A 12292-nucleotide genomic window follows, 5' to 3' on the forward strand; every position below is an offset into this window, starting at 1 on the left:
TGTCTGCTTTCATTGTAGCCTGGAGTCAAAGCACAGCACCCTCTCACTCACACTCCCAGTGGATTTCTGACAGAGATGCGACAAGCTGTTGAGAAAACTGTAGATTACTGCAAATCTTTCTCAGTATGTGGGGTTATAAGCAGCACAGTGGAAAACTATAAAATCATTCACTATGAGGGTAAAATTAAGGAACCATAAGGACCTCTCTAAGATCAGATTGTTTGGTTTATTTATTGTCATCATCGCAAAGCAAACTAAATTTTCTTATAAATGCTGGAGCTGTGAGTTTCACATGCATGTCTTTGGACAAACAAGGAGATCGGGTGTTTTCTTATTTTTCTGCTTCTGCATGATGTTGGGAGACACTTGGCTGGAAAAGCACCATCATTCCCTGCTATGCCCTAATGGTGCTCCTCAGGCTGACGTTACACAGGCTAATTACTGAAGGGGAGGGAGGAGATCTTCACCCACAGCTAATAATTACAAGTGTTGTGGTAGCATCAGCCAGGTTGACACCAGCATGTTCCCTTTTTCATGTAATTACTGCCACTATTATAAGTTAGCAAAAATATTCAGCCTGTCACTGAAAGCGTCACACTGTGTTAGAAGCATTTCTGCATCTCAAACTCATGTTCCAGAAATCCCTCTAGCAGCTCGGTGTGGGTGTGTCACACAGGAAATAATATAACTGTGTCTGAGCAGAGGGCTGTTACACACCCTGTACATCATGTACATGCAGAATTTATTTCTAAGACTTGAGTGTTTTCTATCTTTTCTTGTAAGAACTGAAGTGATTTGACCTTGAAAAGTTGTTATTAGAATAAACATAATTATAAACCTCATGACTGCCACTTCAGTTTCAGACTTTTGATGATTTATTGCATGTTACCTTTTCTCTTACAAACTCATAATATTTTATTTTTTCATACTTCTCTACTTACTTCATACTTCTCTACTTCACCACCAACAAGCTTCTGACATTTTTTTGCTGCATATTCACAAGTTTTCATTGTTGTTGAGGTCTTGGTCTTTAAGGTAATAATAGCAGGAGTTTAATGTTAACTTGTTATATTGTGCTAAAATCAGTTTTAATACAGATTTGGGATCATTGTCAACAACTAGAACATCCAATTGTGTCCAAGTTTCATTCAAATACCTCTTGATCCAAGGCAAAAAAGGAAAAATGATGGTAGTCATTCTCCTTCATGATATTCAGCTGCATTTAATGAACTTCACCATGTTTTACAGAGTCCTTAGTTTGAAAAGCCTCATGTTGACTCCTCTATGCAGGCTGATGTTATTTGTTGTTGGAAATGTCTGTCAGTTCAGTTCTGATCACTCCACCATACTGTGACAGTATTGTTGCAGCTTCCAGTTCAAGGCAGTCCTGAGCATTGTTGGTTCCCGTGGTGATTGATCTGAAAGAAAAATTTCAGGATTTAAAGGCCAATATAAACCAAAAGGAGGAATAACTGATATTAAAACATACTAGTTTATAATGTATCTACATCCTGCCAAATGAGGCAGATAGTGATGCATCATACATTTTGTCCATCTTAAGCAGATTTAGTTTTACTTCTCAATTTTCCAGGAGTGAAATTTTCCTTTTTCTTGTTTACTTTTGAAATTACCAGTTTTTGTCATGCATATCACTTCAAATCACATATTATATGCACTTCAAGCAGTAAATATGTCAATTAAAGGTTTGACAAAAGTTGGGAAAAATGCGCAAGTTGATTAAAAACAATTTAAAATGTTTTGTTAGAATAAACTCTCTGTTGTGCTTTTCCCTCCAAACTATGATTTTAACAGTAAAATTGAAATAGACTGGTGTTAGTGATGCTCTTCTATATCAAAAAGACTCAGCAGAGGAGGTCTGATCAGGAGCTTCACCAGGCACTGCTCCACTGCTAAGAAAATCAGGGCAAGGCAAGACTCCTCTATTAGAACGGATCTGGGTTTCACTCCTGATCCAACATCTGAAAAATAAGAAAGATGGTTAAATGGGTGGATGAAGTTCTTTATTGGTTCTGGTTTGAATTTCAAGTATATAATCTGTGCTGGTTGATATTATATAGGTAGGAAATAATGAAATAATTTTCATTATTTTCTTCATCAGGTAGCTTTTGCTCGCATGAATTAGTTTCAGTTCAGGGCTTCTGGGTAAAACAAATGTTTTCCTTGTCACCATCACCTCAGTGCTCACTCAGGTAGGAACAGGCTCTAAAGTCTGTAAAACATTACCTGTCACTCGCTGTTTAGAATAAAAGTGCATTGAGTTGGTATAACTACAGGCAGAACACACACCATTTACACACATTTTATGTTTTCTCTCCTTGGTCCCTTAACATCACATTCAAATTGTAAGCGCAATATTTAGCCACCTCAACATCCCTTTTTGTATAAACCTGGCACAAAGAAACCGTTTAAAAAGCTCTCTGGTGTGACTTCTCTGCTGACTCTGAACATAAAACTTGGCATTTTTCTTTGATGAAGAAACTTGGCCTTGCTGGTTTTCTAAAACAGTTTGATCTTAGCATTATACCACTAGAGAAATACCATGAGAAGAATCATAAAAGTTCTTTAATTTTGCTTGAGACATATTTGCCATGCAATTTATTTCTACATTAATTCTGCTTCTATTTTGATTTATATGTTGTTAATAATGCATAGTTTGTTCTAAAGAAGTTCTTTTTGTCACAGTTTTAAATAAAACCGCCTTTGCATAATTTAATTAGTTTTATTGCAAGTTAAAAGTGTTGGTGACAAACAATTTGCCTTCAGTTTTGTCATGTAAACTGTTTGAAGAATGCAGAGCAGCTCTGGGCTTTGTGGTTTTTTAAATGTGATCTTTGGAAGTGATAAAAGGATAACATGTTTGTAAATGCACAGCTTCCTTACTGCATCCACAAACTGCCTGCTATACATTCAAACGCATGTTCATGTTTCTGAGGTAGTTCAACCTAAGCATTACACTGAAAGGTCCACAGCTTACTGTGGATTAATATAGCTACTGCAAAAAGTGCTTGTCCTCTTACAGATTTTATTCTTTTTTAAGATTATGTGTATCAGATGATCAGACACATTTTAATATCTTTCAGTTGCCACCTACGCCTGTTATTAATGTTGGGTTCTCCATCACCACCACACGCCACAAGGGCTTGAACTTAGAACCACAAATAAAACAGTTAAATCTGGTAAAATTGCTTTTCACTTTCACAAGCATTTGAAAATGCCACTTTGTATTTATTTCAGTTATCCTAATCGGATATCAACATTTGTTTGAGATTCTGAAATATCTGATCAAATAGATAAAATCTGTAAGATGTAGAATACTTTTCACTGCATTGGTATTTTTGGTTGCAAAAATACAGTCATCTCAAATGTCTCAAATTAAGAGGGAAAGCAGAAAGAGTGATTTCTTACCAAGAATATTCTGCACTTTTTGTTAAAACTGGTGTCAGTCTGAACAGTGTCAAAATATTCAAGAGTTTCTAGCTGAATTGCAACGCCTTCTCCTCATGGACCTGCAGAACCAGTCCAAATCATCACCAGATGTAGGTTTTCACATTTAGGACGAGGCGTTTGTGCCGTTCTGCTGTTATTGTTTCAATCAGACCTTCAGTTTCTCTTCAGTATTTCAACAAGCATTGCCTCAGCATATAGAACATATGATATACTCAGAGTTAATGATATTCTGTGAATGAATTTAAATTGGGAGCAGTCATGAGCAAACCTTGTGTAAGCAACAGGAACACATTTACAATGACACTAATGACAGTGGGATCCCTGTGACAGGGTGGGGGTCCGGGTTGTGAGGGGGTGCTCATTTGCAAATATCTATAATGTAAAGAGGCAGAGTTATCATGTCCATGCCAGAGTTTTGTCATATTCATAATGATGTTTCATGAATGAGAGTTTGGCTGACTTTGTACTCCTTTTCATAGTTCTCTGTTCCATCAGCTTTACTTCTTCATTTGTCTGTTTGTCAGGGTAGTGGGTTCCTGCTGCTGTAGCCAAGACACGGCTGCAGAATTGGCCCCAATTTGACCCGTTTCACCAGCGTTAGCTTCTAAATTCCAATCAAATCAAGAAAAACAATGTAGAACAAGCCAAAGGTCCTTCATTTATTGAAATGTGTTGCCTCCAATTCCATGCCATAAAATCCAACAGTGTGGTGGTACCAGTGTGGTAAGAATAGGCAACTTAAATTTAAAAGCACTATTTTCAATTTAGATGAAATTGGTGACAATGACTCCACTTGAAGTTACCTTTAAGGCACACGGACCCGATACAGAGGAGGCTTGAGACATTTTCACACAATTCAATAAGTTTATTTACTGCACAATTGTTTATATATATACACACAAACCAATTTAAAATCACTCACACATTAAAAGACACAGTTATAGCTCAACTCGGAAATAGAAGTGCAATTCGGGGTAGTGTCCTAAAAGAAAAGAAACACAGCAAAAACAAAAGAAAATTGTGCACCAAACCAGAAGTAGTACCACCACCTGGAAAGTCCACCACGAGCTGGCCGTTCCTGTCAAAATAGAAGAAGAAACATTCGAATTACAAACAATTATACAGTTCAGTCCACGACCAATCAAGCAGCAATATTCCAAATTAAGGGCCCGTCCTGGGAAGAACCGATCCGCTGTAGCAGACGCCACTCAGAGCAGCACTAGAAGGATAGTCCGAGCTGGTCACCAACCAGCCCAAATCAGCCAGACTGGACGAGTAATAGGAGCCAGCAAACAGGACGACAGGTAGGCAGCTGACAGATTATCCAGATGACAGGCGGACCGCCAGTCGGGGACAACCAGGACAGCAGGCAAACAGTCGGCCAAGGACAAACAGCAGCGGCTATCAAAAATAAATGTTAGAAATTGAATCTGAAAGCGTGCAAAAGACTAGCACTTCCCTTACCACTGTAAGCTCTTTCTGTAGTGCCAGGGGCGGATCTACTGGGGTGGATCTAGCGGGGTGGCAGTTGCCACCCCAAACGAGAGCCTTGCCACCCCTGTTGCCACCACAGCTAGTGACAATGAATTCAATAAATAGTTATGGAAAATCGGACATTAAGCGCATAAAATTTTTTTCTGACAAAAAAAGTTACATTGAATGCAACACAATGTAACCTGACACCCACTGCTAAGTAGCGGGAAGTGTGAGAGAAGGACAGAGCGCGAGGCAGCAGCATTGATAGATGTATATGTAACTGGACTGGACATTACGTGATTTATCATAGTCACACATGCGCCATTTCTGTCCATTGAGTCAGAAATATTGGTGGTCAGGAAAATACTACAATCACGCAAATAATCAGAACTACGGACACAATGTTTAGTAGTTAATTCAACCATAGATAATGGTAATAAGGGCTTCAGATTTCACAGGTGATGAAAACGTTTTAATTTAAAGAAAAGATTGAACAAGTGAGCAGTGGGTCAGTTATACTAGCCTAACTTTGATAACCTTAACATGTGCTGCGCAGTTCGGTGTGTTTTGGTTCCGTTGGCACTAAAACAGGTCAACCCGCCCACCACGTCATCAGTAGAGCAGCTGTTTAAATCAGCTAATCAACCGCTGCTGAGATCAGGTGAAAATTTATTAATAATCCAAATATAGACATTAAGCCTGACAACATAATGTAAAAGACTGAATGTTCTGTTTTAGTGTTTTTGCTACTTTTTTGTGTGGGAAATGTTTGTTTTTTGGTGTTGATTCCCCTGATCGGTAATCTCTGCTCTATGTGCTCGTTGAGCTGTTGTCTGTCGGTTGCCATGGCAATGGGTCGTGTGTAATGCTGACATACAGAGCGAGAAAAGGTGGAATAGAAGTTGTTGGAGCTATTTTTTCCTTATTTCTTTATCCATGTGAATTTTGTTACTTTATTCTTAAATTTATATTTTTTGTATTATTTACAGAGTTTATTTGTGGGTTGATAATTGTTGATTTTATTTATTTTTTGTTTTCTTATTTTTCTTATTTCTAAATTCAGACAGGAAGTAATGTGGGTCAGCAGTGGCGCAAAAAGTGGGTATGCAGGGTATGCAACGCATAGGGGCGCAGCACCAGAGGGGGCGCCAAAACCCCGTCTGGAGGGGGCGGCGCGCCGATGATGTTTTCCCGTACACTAATGCGCGCCTTACGCTCCTTCACCTCGCGCACATAACGAGGTAAATGTAGCGAGTTTTACCCTTCACGTATCGTCGCCTCGGGGGGGTGCTGAGTGAGCGGCGCTCCTTCACCCTGACGTTCTGTCCCTTGGTCCGGGGGGCGCCGATCTATGTTTTTGCATCCACCTGAATAATGTGTAGTTGCGCCACTGTGGGTCAGTCCACATAGATCAGTGCAGGGGCCTGGAGAAGGACCAGCAGGCATTTGGGTTTGGGGCCGATGGTTTTTAAGAGTGGTAGCATGAAAACAAATGAAAGTTTGATGTCTGTAATTGTTTGATGAAAGAGGAAAATAAATCACCAAGAACAATCAATAAGTTTGGACATTGAACCTTGTTTTGCCGTGTCTAGAATCTTGACCCCAGTGCCTTAGTAGTGGCTTGGTGGAACTTTTATTGGATCTTTGGCTTTGCAAACAGTCAGAAGTGGTTCTGTTTGGTTCTTCACCTGTTTATCAGCTTTATTGTACCTTTATTATGGCGCAATGCAGCCGCTGCAATTACTAAAAACAAGCGACAAAAACTGAGCTAATCTCCTGAGTTCTAAAAACATGGTGATATTTATAACAGTTGTCAAACTACGGCTCCTACAGCATATTTAAAATACAACGATTGACCAGTATAAGTAGAAATTTGCGCCTTCTTGAATCTTGACAGAACTAACAGAAACTAAACTGTTTATAGATTTGTATCATGGAGAATTTATCAAACATCAGTTTTCTAATCTTTATTTTATATCTAATAACAAATGATGGCGCTACTAATATTTTTGAGACAGATTTCTCCTTGTAAATGACTTTATTAGTATTTTTTGTTTCCTCATCTAACTAAGAGGTATTTGTTGTTTTGCGGCCGATGCTTTTATTTTGAAAGGGCCTTAAAGAGCAAAGTTGCTAAGTGTCTGACAACACTGCAGACAATAACTGACAATCAACTGCTTGGACATCGTGCAGAGAGAGCGAGCGCACGGTCGCAGTGAAAAGGAGATAATTAAGGAGTAGTCAAATTACGGTCGAGACTAGCGGTTCTCAACGTGGGCGGTGCCTTTGGGGGGCGTTTGGTCGAAGGTAAACTTTACACCTTAAATCCACAACAATACCAGTTTAAACTCTGAGCAACTTGGTAAAACTGTATTGAGTAACATTAAATTATGCTTGGCTGCAACTGTATCAATGGCAGCTTCTTCTTCTTCTTCTATTATTCAGTGTTTGTAGCTTCATGGCGCAGCTCCGCTCCGCATCAGTTCAGTGTTACACCGGCTGATGACGCTGCTGTGATTCACTTTGTCTGGTATTTATGTAGGCTACATATGTTTTGGCAGTTCTGTGATCATGTCAAAGCAGCAATTTATATTAAAAAGTGTTTTACTTCCGTTTGAAAGCTGCCCACTTCCATGGAAGAACAACAGAAAATAAATCGCTCTTATAAACATGTAATTACTAAAATCACGACTTTGTATCCCTCTGAAAAATGAACCCATTGAAATAAAGAAATCCCTCCATGGGTGATACCTCGATAGAGAGCGTTTATTTTATAGCGTTAACACGGTGCTGTAAGTGGTCCGACGTGAAACGGGTTTGATGGAACAACGGTAACACAGCACTTTTAAATTTCAATAATCAAATTGCCGAAATTGTTTCCGTTGTTTTAAAAGACTTATGTCAGTCTGCCTTTTCCCCATCGATACGCTTCCCGACCGCCCTGCAACTTAGGGAGTTAAAAAAAAAAAAAAAAAAAGCCGCGCATATTGCGCAAAATTCTGAAACAGGAGAAGCGGGGCATAAAACGGAGCGACGAACTAGATGTGAATTATGGCATAAAAACAGAGAATCTGACGCTGAACAGTGAAAAATCAACACATGATGTGAAACACATGACGATTAGGAGGCGCAGCAGGTGATGAGTGAAGATTACTGATGGTCAATAAACTATAAAATAAATGTAGCAACAGGAAAGAAACTAAAGTGGACATAGCAATAAACCAAGAGAGGATAATACTAATCAAATGAAACTAAATGGAAATGAATGAAGAACAAAATGCAAGAATAAACTAAGAAACTAAAGTAAATACGGAGGAATAAACTGGTATGGCAAGACCTTTCGAGCAATAATTAATACAGAGGACTGTATGGTAAGAATAAACAGACACTATTTCCAGATAAAAGGTAAAATAATATTGTTGAAATGTCATGGGCAGGAGCGCAACTACACATTATTCAGGTGGATGCGAAAACATAAATCGGCGCCCCCCACGAAGGAGCGTAGAAACATACGCTCCCCCCAGCCCCCCTCCTCCAGACGCCGATACGTTTAGGGCAAAACTCGCTACATTTACCCCGTTATGTGCGCGAGGTGAAGGAGCGTAAGGCGCGCTGAAGTGTACGGAAAACATAATCGGTGCGCCGATTCAAAACATCTACAATAATGATAGTAACATTAATAATAAAATAATTGTCAGTGCAAAGTAACCTACAAATTTTTTGGTGGGGGGCGGTGAGGGACCTGGATAAAGGCTAGGGGGGCGCTGGCCCAAAAAAGGTTGAGAAACACTGATCTAGACAATCAATTAGTTAGCGCTTGGCTGATGAGGGAACAAGGTGAGTGTTTTGATGAGTGGGTTGCATGTATTGGTTGTGATGTTTATGTTTCCGTTGAACAGTTGAAACAGTTGAAATATGTTTTCTTTTATTTTATAATACAGGAATGTTAGAGTTAAATGAATACATGTATTGTAAACATAATTATAGCACATAAGGTAAAGAATTCATAGGTTAAGGTGAAAGGTTAGAACATTAAGTTACTAATAGTATTTTATTTGTATATTTTGTAGCTCTTACGGTGTGTTCATGTACAAAGGCTATTGAGTAAAGAAACGTGAACCATCAGTTTGAGAGACCAACCGGGACGCTACAGCCCTGTATTGGGATAAAATGGTTTTCTGGACACAATGAATCACATAGTGACCAATAGGCGCTGTCCAGTCCAGTAATACATATCAATTAGCAGGAGTGTGAAAGACGTAAAAATAATTAACTATACTACATTAAGAAATTGTATGAGGGGGGACCCAAAAGTTTCCAGAATGACGCTGCAGCATGCGCAGTTTTCATAGCACACGATTCTGCTGCTAGTCATTTGTTCCACCACGCCTTCTCAGTCAGTGTGCCAAGCGGCGTTGATGCGGAAGGTTTCGTCTACCGCACTGAATTTTCTTTGAAGAGCTGTTTTGTCCAGCCGTCGTTCTATGAGCAGCGCGCAGCTGAAGTTTTGCTTCCTGCTCTGAAAAAAGCATCGGAAACCGTTCCAATGTTGAAGACCGCTTACAAGGATGACGCTATGTGTCAAGCTCAAGTTTACTCGTGGTTCGCCCGCTTTAAAAATAAAAATAATACATTTTATTTGTAGGCGCCTTTCTGGACACCCAAGGTCACCTTGACATAAAAACAAGCAAATTATAAAATACATACCGGTAATAAAAAAAAACAAAAAAACACAAACAGGATTTATAAGACAGTACAAAGATAATTAAAGGTTGTATGCTAGTTCAAACAAATGGGTTTTGAGTTTGGACTTAAAATATTGCAAAGACTTGATGTTCCGGAGATCAGGTGGGAGTGAGTTCCACCTGATCTCCGGTCCCCCCTGCTCATGACAAGACGAGCAGGGGGGACGGTGAGATGGACAGAAGAAGAGGATCTGAGGGAACGGGTGGGTGTGGCAATGTGAAGGAGGTCCGAGAGACATGAAGGTGTGAGGTTGTGAACTACTTTAAAAGTTAGAAGAGTTGATGTGATATGTGATTGGAGGTCAATGGAGCTGCTGTAAAATAGGTGTGATGTGATGAATTAAAGGGGTCTGTGTAATGATACGAGCAGCTGAATTTTGAACCAATTGTAATTTATGCAGAGTTTTCTGTGGCAGACCAAAAAGTAGAGAATTACAATGGTCTAAACAAGATGTGACCAAACTGTGGACCAGAACAGCAGTGGAGTGCGGAGTGAGAGAAGGACGGAGACGGCTAATATTTCGGAGATGAAAATAAGCTGACCGAGTGATATTATTGACATGGGAGGCGAAAGAGAGGGTGCTATCGAGGATGACCCCCAGACTCTTAACCTGAGGGGAGGGAAAAATGGTCAAAATGGTGCAGGAATATATTAGTAATCGAGTAATCTATAGATTTTTCTTACGATTAATCGAGTAATCGGATAAAAACAATTATGAAATAAAATATTGGTAAATCTTCCATAACACCAGTGTTACTATCGGATATCAACATCAGTCTATTTTTTCCACCTTTGAGCTTCCCTACCAGTTACTGTTTTGTAGACCGGGGGAGCAACACGGGATATTTACGGCTCCTCCGTTCAGAAACTCATCTACCCGCCATGTTCCGCCTCCCGTTTGTTCAGACCGGGATGATATAAGTTTATTGTGCGGTTCGTCCGTAAAGCTGCTCTTACCCTGTAAGCATCAACCCTCAGCCGCCCGCCGTGTTCAGTCTCTCCGCTCACCTGTAGAAATCCTCCTCAGCTTCTTCCCGCCGTTCAACCAGCAGCTCCGGAGTAGAAAGGCTGCCGAACTCCCGGCATCGCGCCGGTCATTTTAAGGATGTTTATTGGTCGCACAAAAACGATGAAAACCCGGAATTATCACCAATCAGTAAAATCCCCGCGGGCCGAACTTGAAGATTGGACGTTATGCCGCTAACACGTAGCTTCCGTCAACAACTCGGAGGCGGAAGTCAGAGCTCCGCGCAACGCAAATAATGTTGCGGCTGAAACACGGTGCGCTAAATGATAAAACATAAATTAACGAAGCTTCGAGGCAGGTCAATTTTCCTCGAGGAATTTTAATAATCGAGGTACTCGAATCACTCGAGGAATCGTTTCAGCCCTAATATACATATACTGCCACCCCTGAAAAAATCCTTGCCCCCCTCTTGCCACCCTATAAATATTTTTCTAGATTGTGTCGTCTTGCTGAAAACCACGTGACTGGCAACAAACGAGGCCTCGCATTGCATGGGTCACGTGACTGCTTCATTTTTCAAAATAAAAGCGCGATGAGCCGCGCTGCATCATGGGTTGTTGTCCTTTTGGTCTCGCATCAGAGGAGAATATTTGTCTTCAGTGGCCAAAATAAAATGAACATTGACCAACATATTTGATGTGTATTGATGATGGCACTCATCAAAATGTAATGTTTGTTACTGGTTTTCTCAATTGTAGATTATGTTTTTTTATAGCTATATTTTTATGATTTTATGATGTAAATGTCTTTGCACTGCATTGTTGCTGAAATGTGCTACACAAGTAAACTTGATTAAATGTCTGAAATGGAGCCAGTAAGAGGAAAATCTCTGACATCTGGGAATACTTTGAGATGATCGCTCACAGTAAAATTCTTCTTAACAATAATTAATCCTCCACCTCCCAATTTCTCACCTTCTGCAAAGTTCCACTGTTATTTGTAGTTTAATTAGCAAAGATATATCAGTCTTTCACAGCAGAAACAGATTTAATCCTGTTGCAGAATTAAAATTCAACATCTAGCCAAACATAAAGGGATCAGAACCAATTATAAATTCAAGAAAAAGCAAATGTCCCAACATGCACTGCACTCCCAAGACACTAAAACATCAAATGTCTTTATGGTCAAATCAGTCTGACATAAAAGAAAACCCAACACAACCACTGACGTTCAACATAAACCAGGATTAGATTGGCTACAAATCATTTTAATAATTAAAACATATGACAATTAAATATGGTTTCATTGATTCTCCTGTTACTAAATATGAGTTTGATGAAAACTTTGTGACAATATTGCATTTACTAATTTTTGGAAGTATGATCCAACTGAGTGACCAGGCTGTTACAGTTTCACCAGCAGATGTCACTAGTGAGTCATGAATGAAGCATCGAGTAACGAACCTTTTTGCAAAGCAAAGGGCTGGAAAGGTTCACTGCTTCATGAGGCTTCATTTGCCCATCACTAGCACCAATAAACGCAGAGGTCCGAACTGGAAGGAAAACCACGTGATGTCAACCAGGTGAGGGAGGCCCTTTATATACAGGCAGCGGGCGCCACAACCAATTAGATTCA

General features: G+C 39.8%; 1 long non-coding RNA gene across 1 annotated transcript; it reads right to left on the reverse strand.

The window, feature by feature from the left end:
* Window positions 1-1206: 1206 nt before the first annotated feature.
* Window positions 1207-5585, reverse strand: LOC103471083 (uncharacterized). The gene is made up of 2 exons (XR_534582.3): window positions 1545-5585; window positions 1207-1418 (listed from the first exon to the last, which is right to left on the reverse strand). It is a non-coding gene; the product is annotated as an uncharacterized LOC103471083 (long non-coding RNA).
* Window positions 5586-12292: the final 6707 nt, after the last annotated feature.

The sequence above is a fragment of the Poecilia reticulata genome, chromosome 10 (genome assembly GCF_904066995.2).
Source record: "Poecilia reticulata chromosome 10, P_reticulata-male-v2, whole genome shotgun sequence".
Classification (NCBI taxonomy): Eukaryota; Metazoa; Chordata; class Actinopteri; order Cyprinodontiformes; family Poeciliidae; genus Poecilia; species Poecilia reticulata.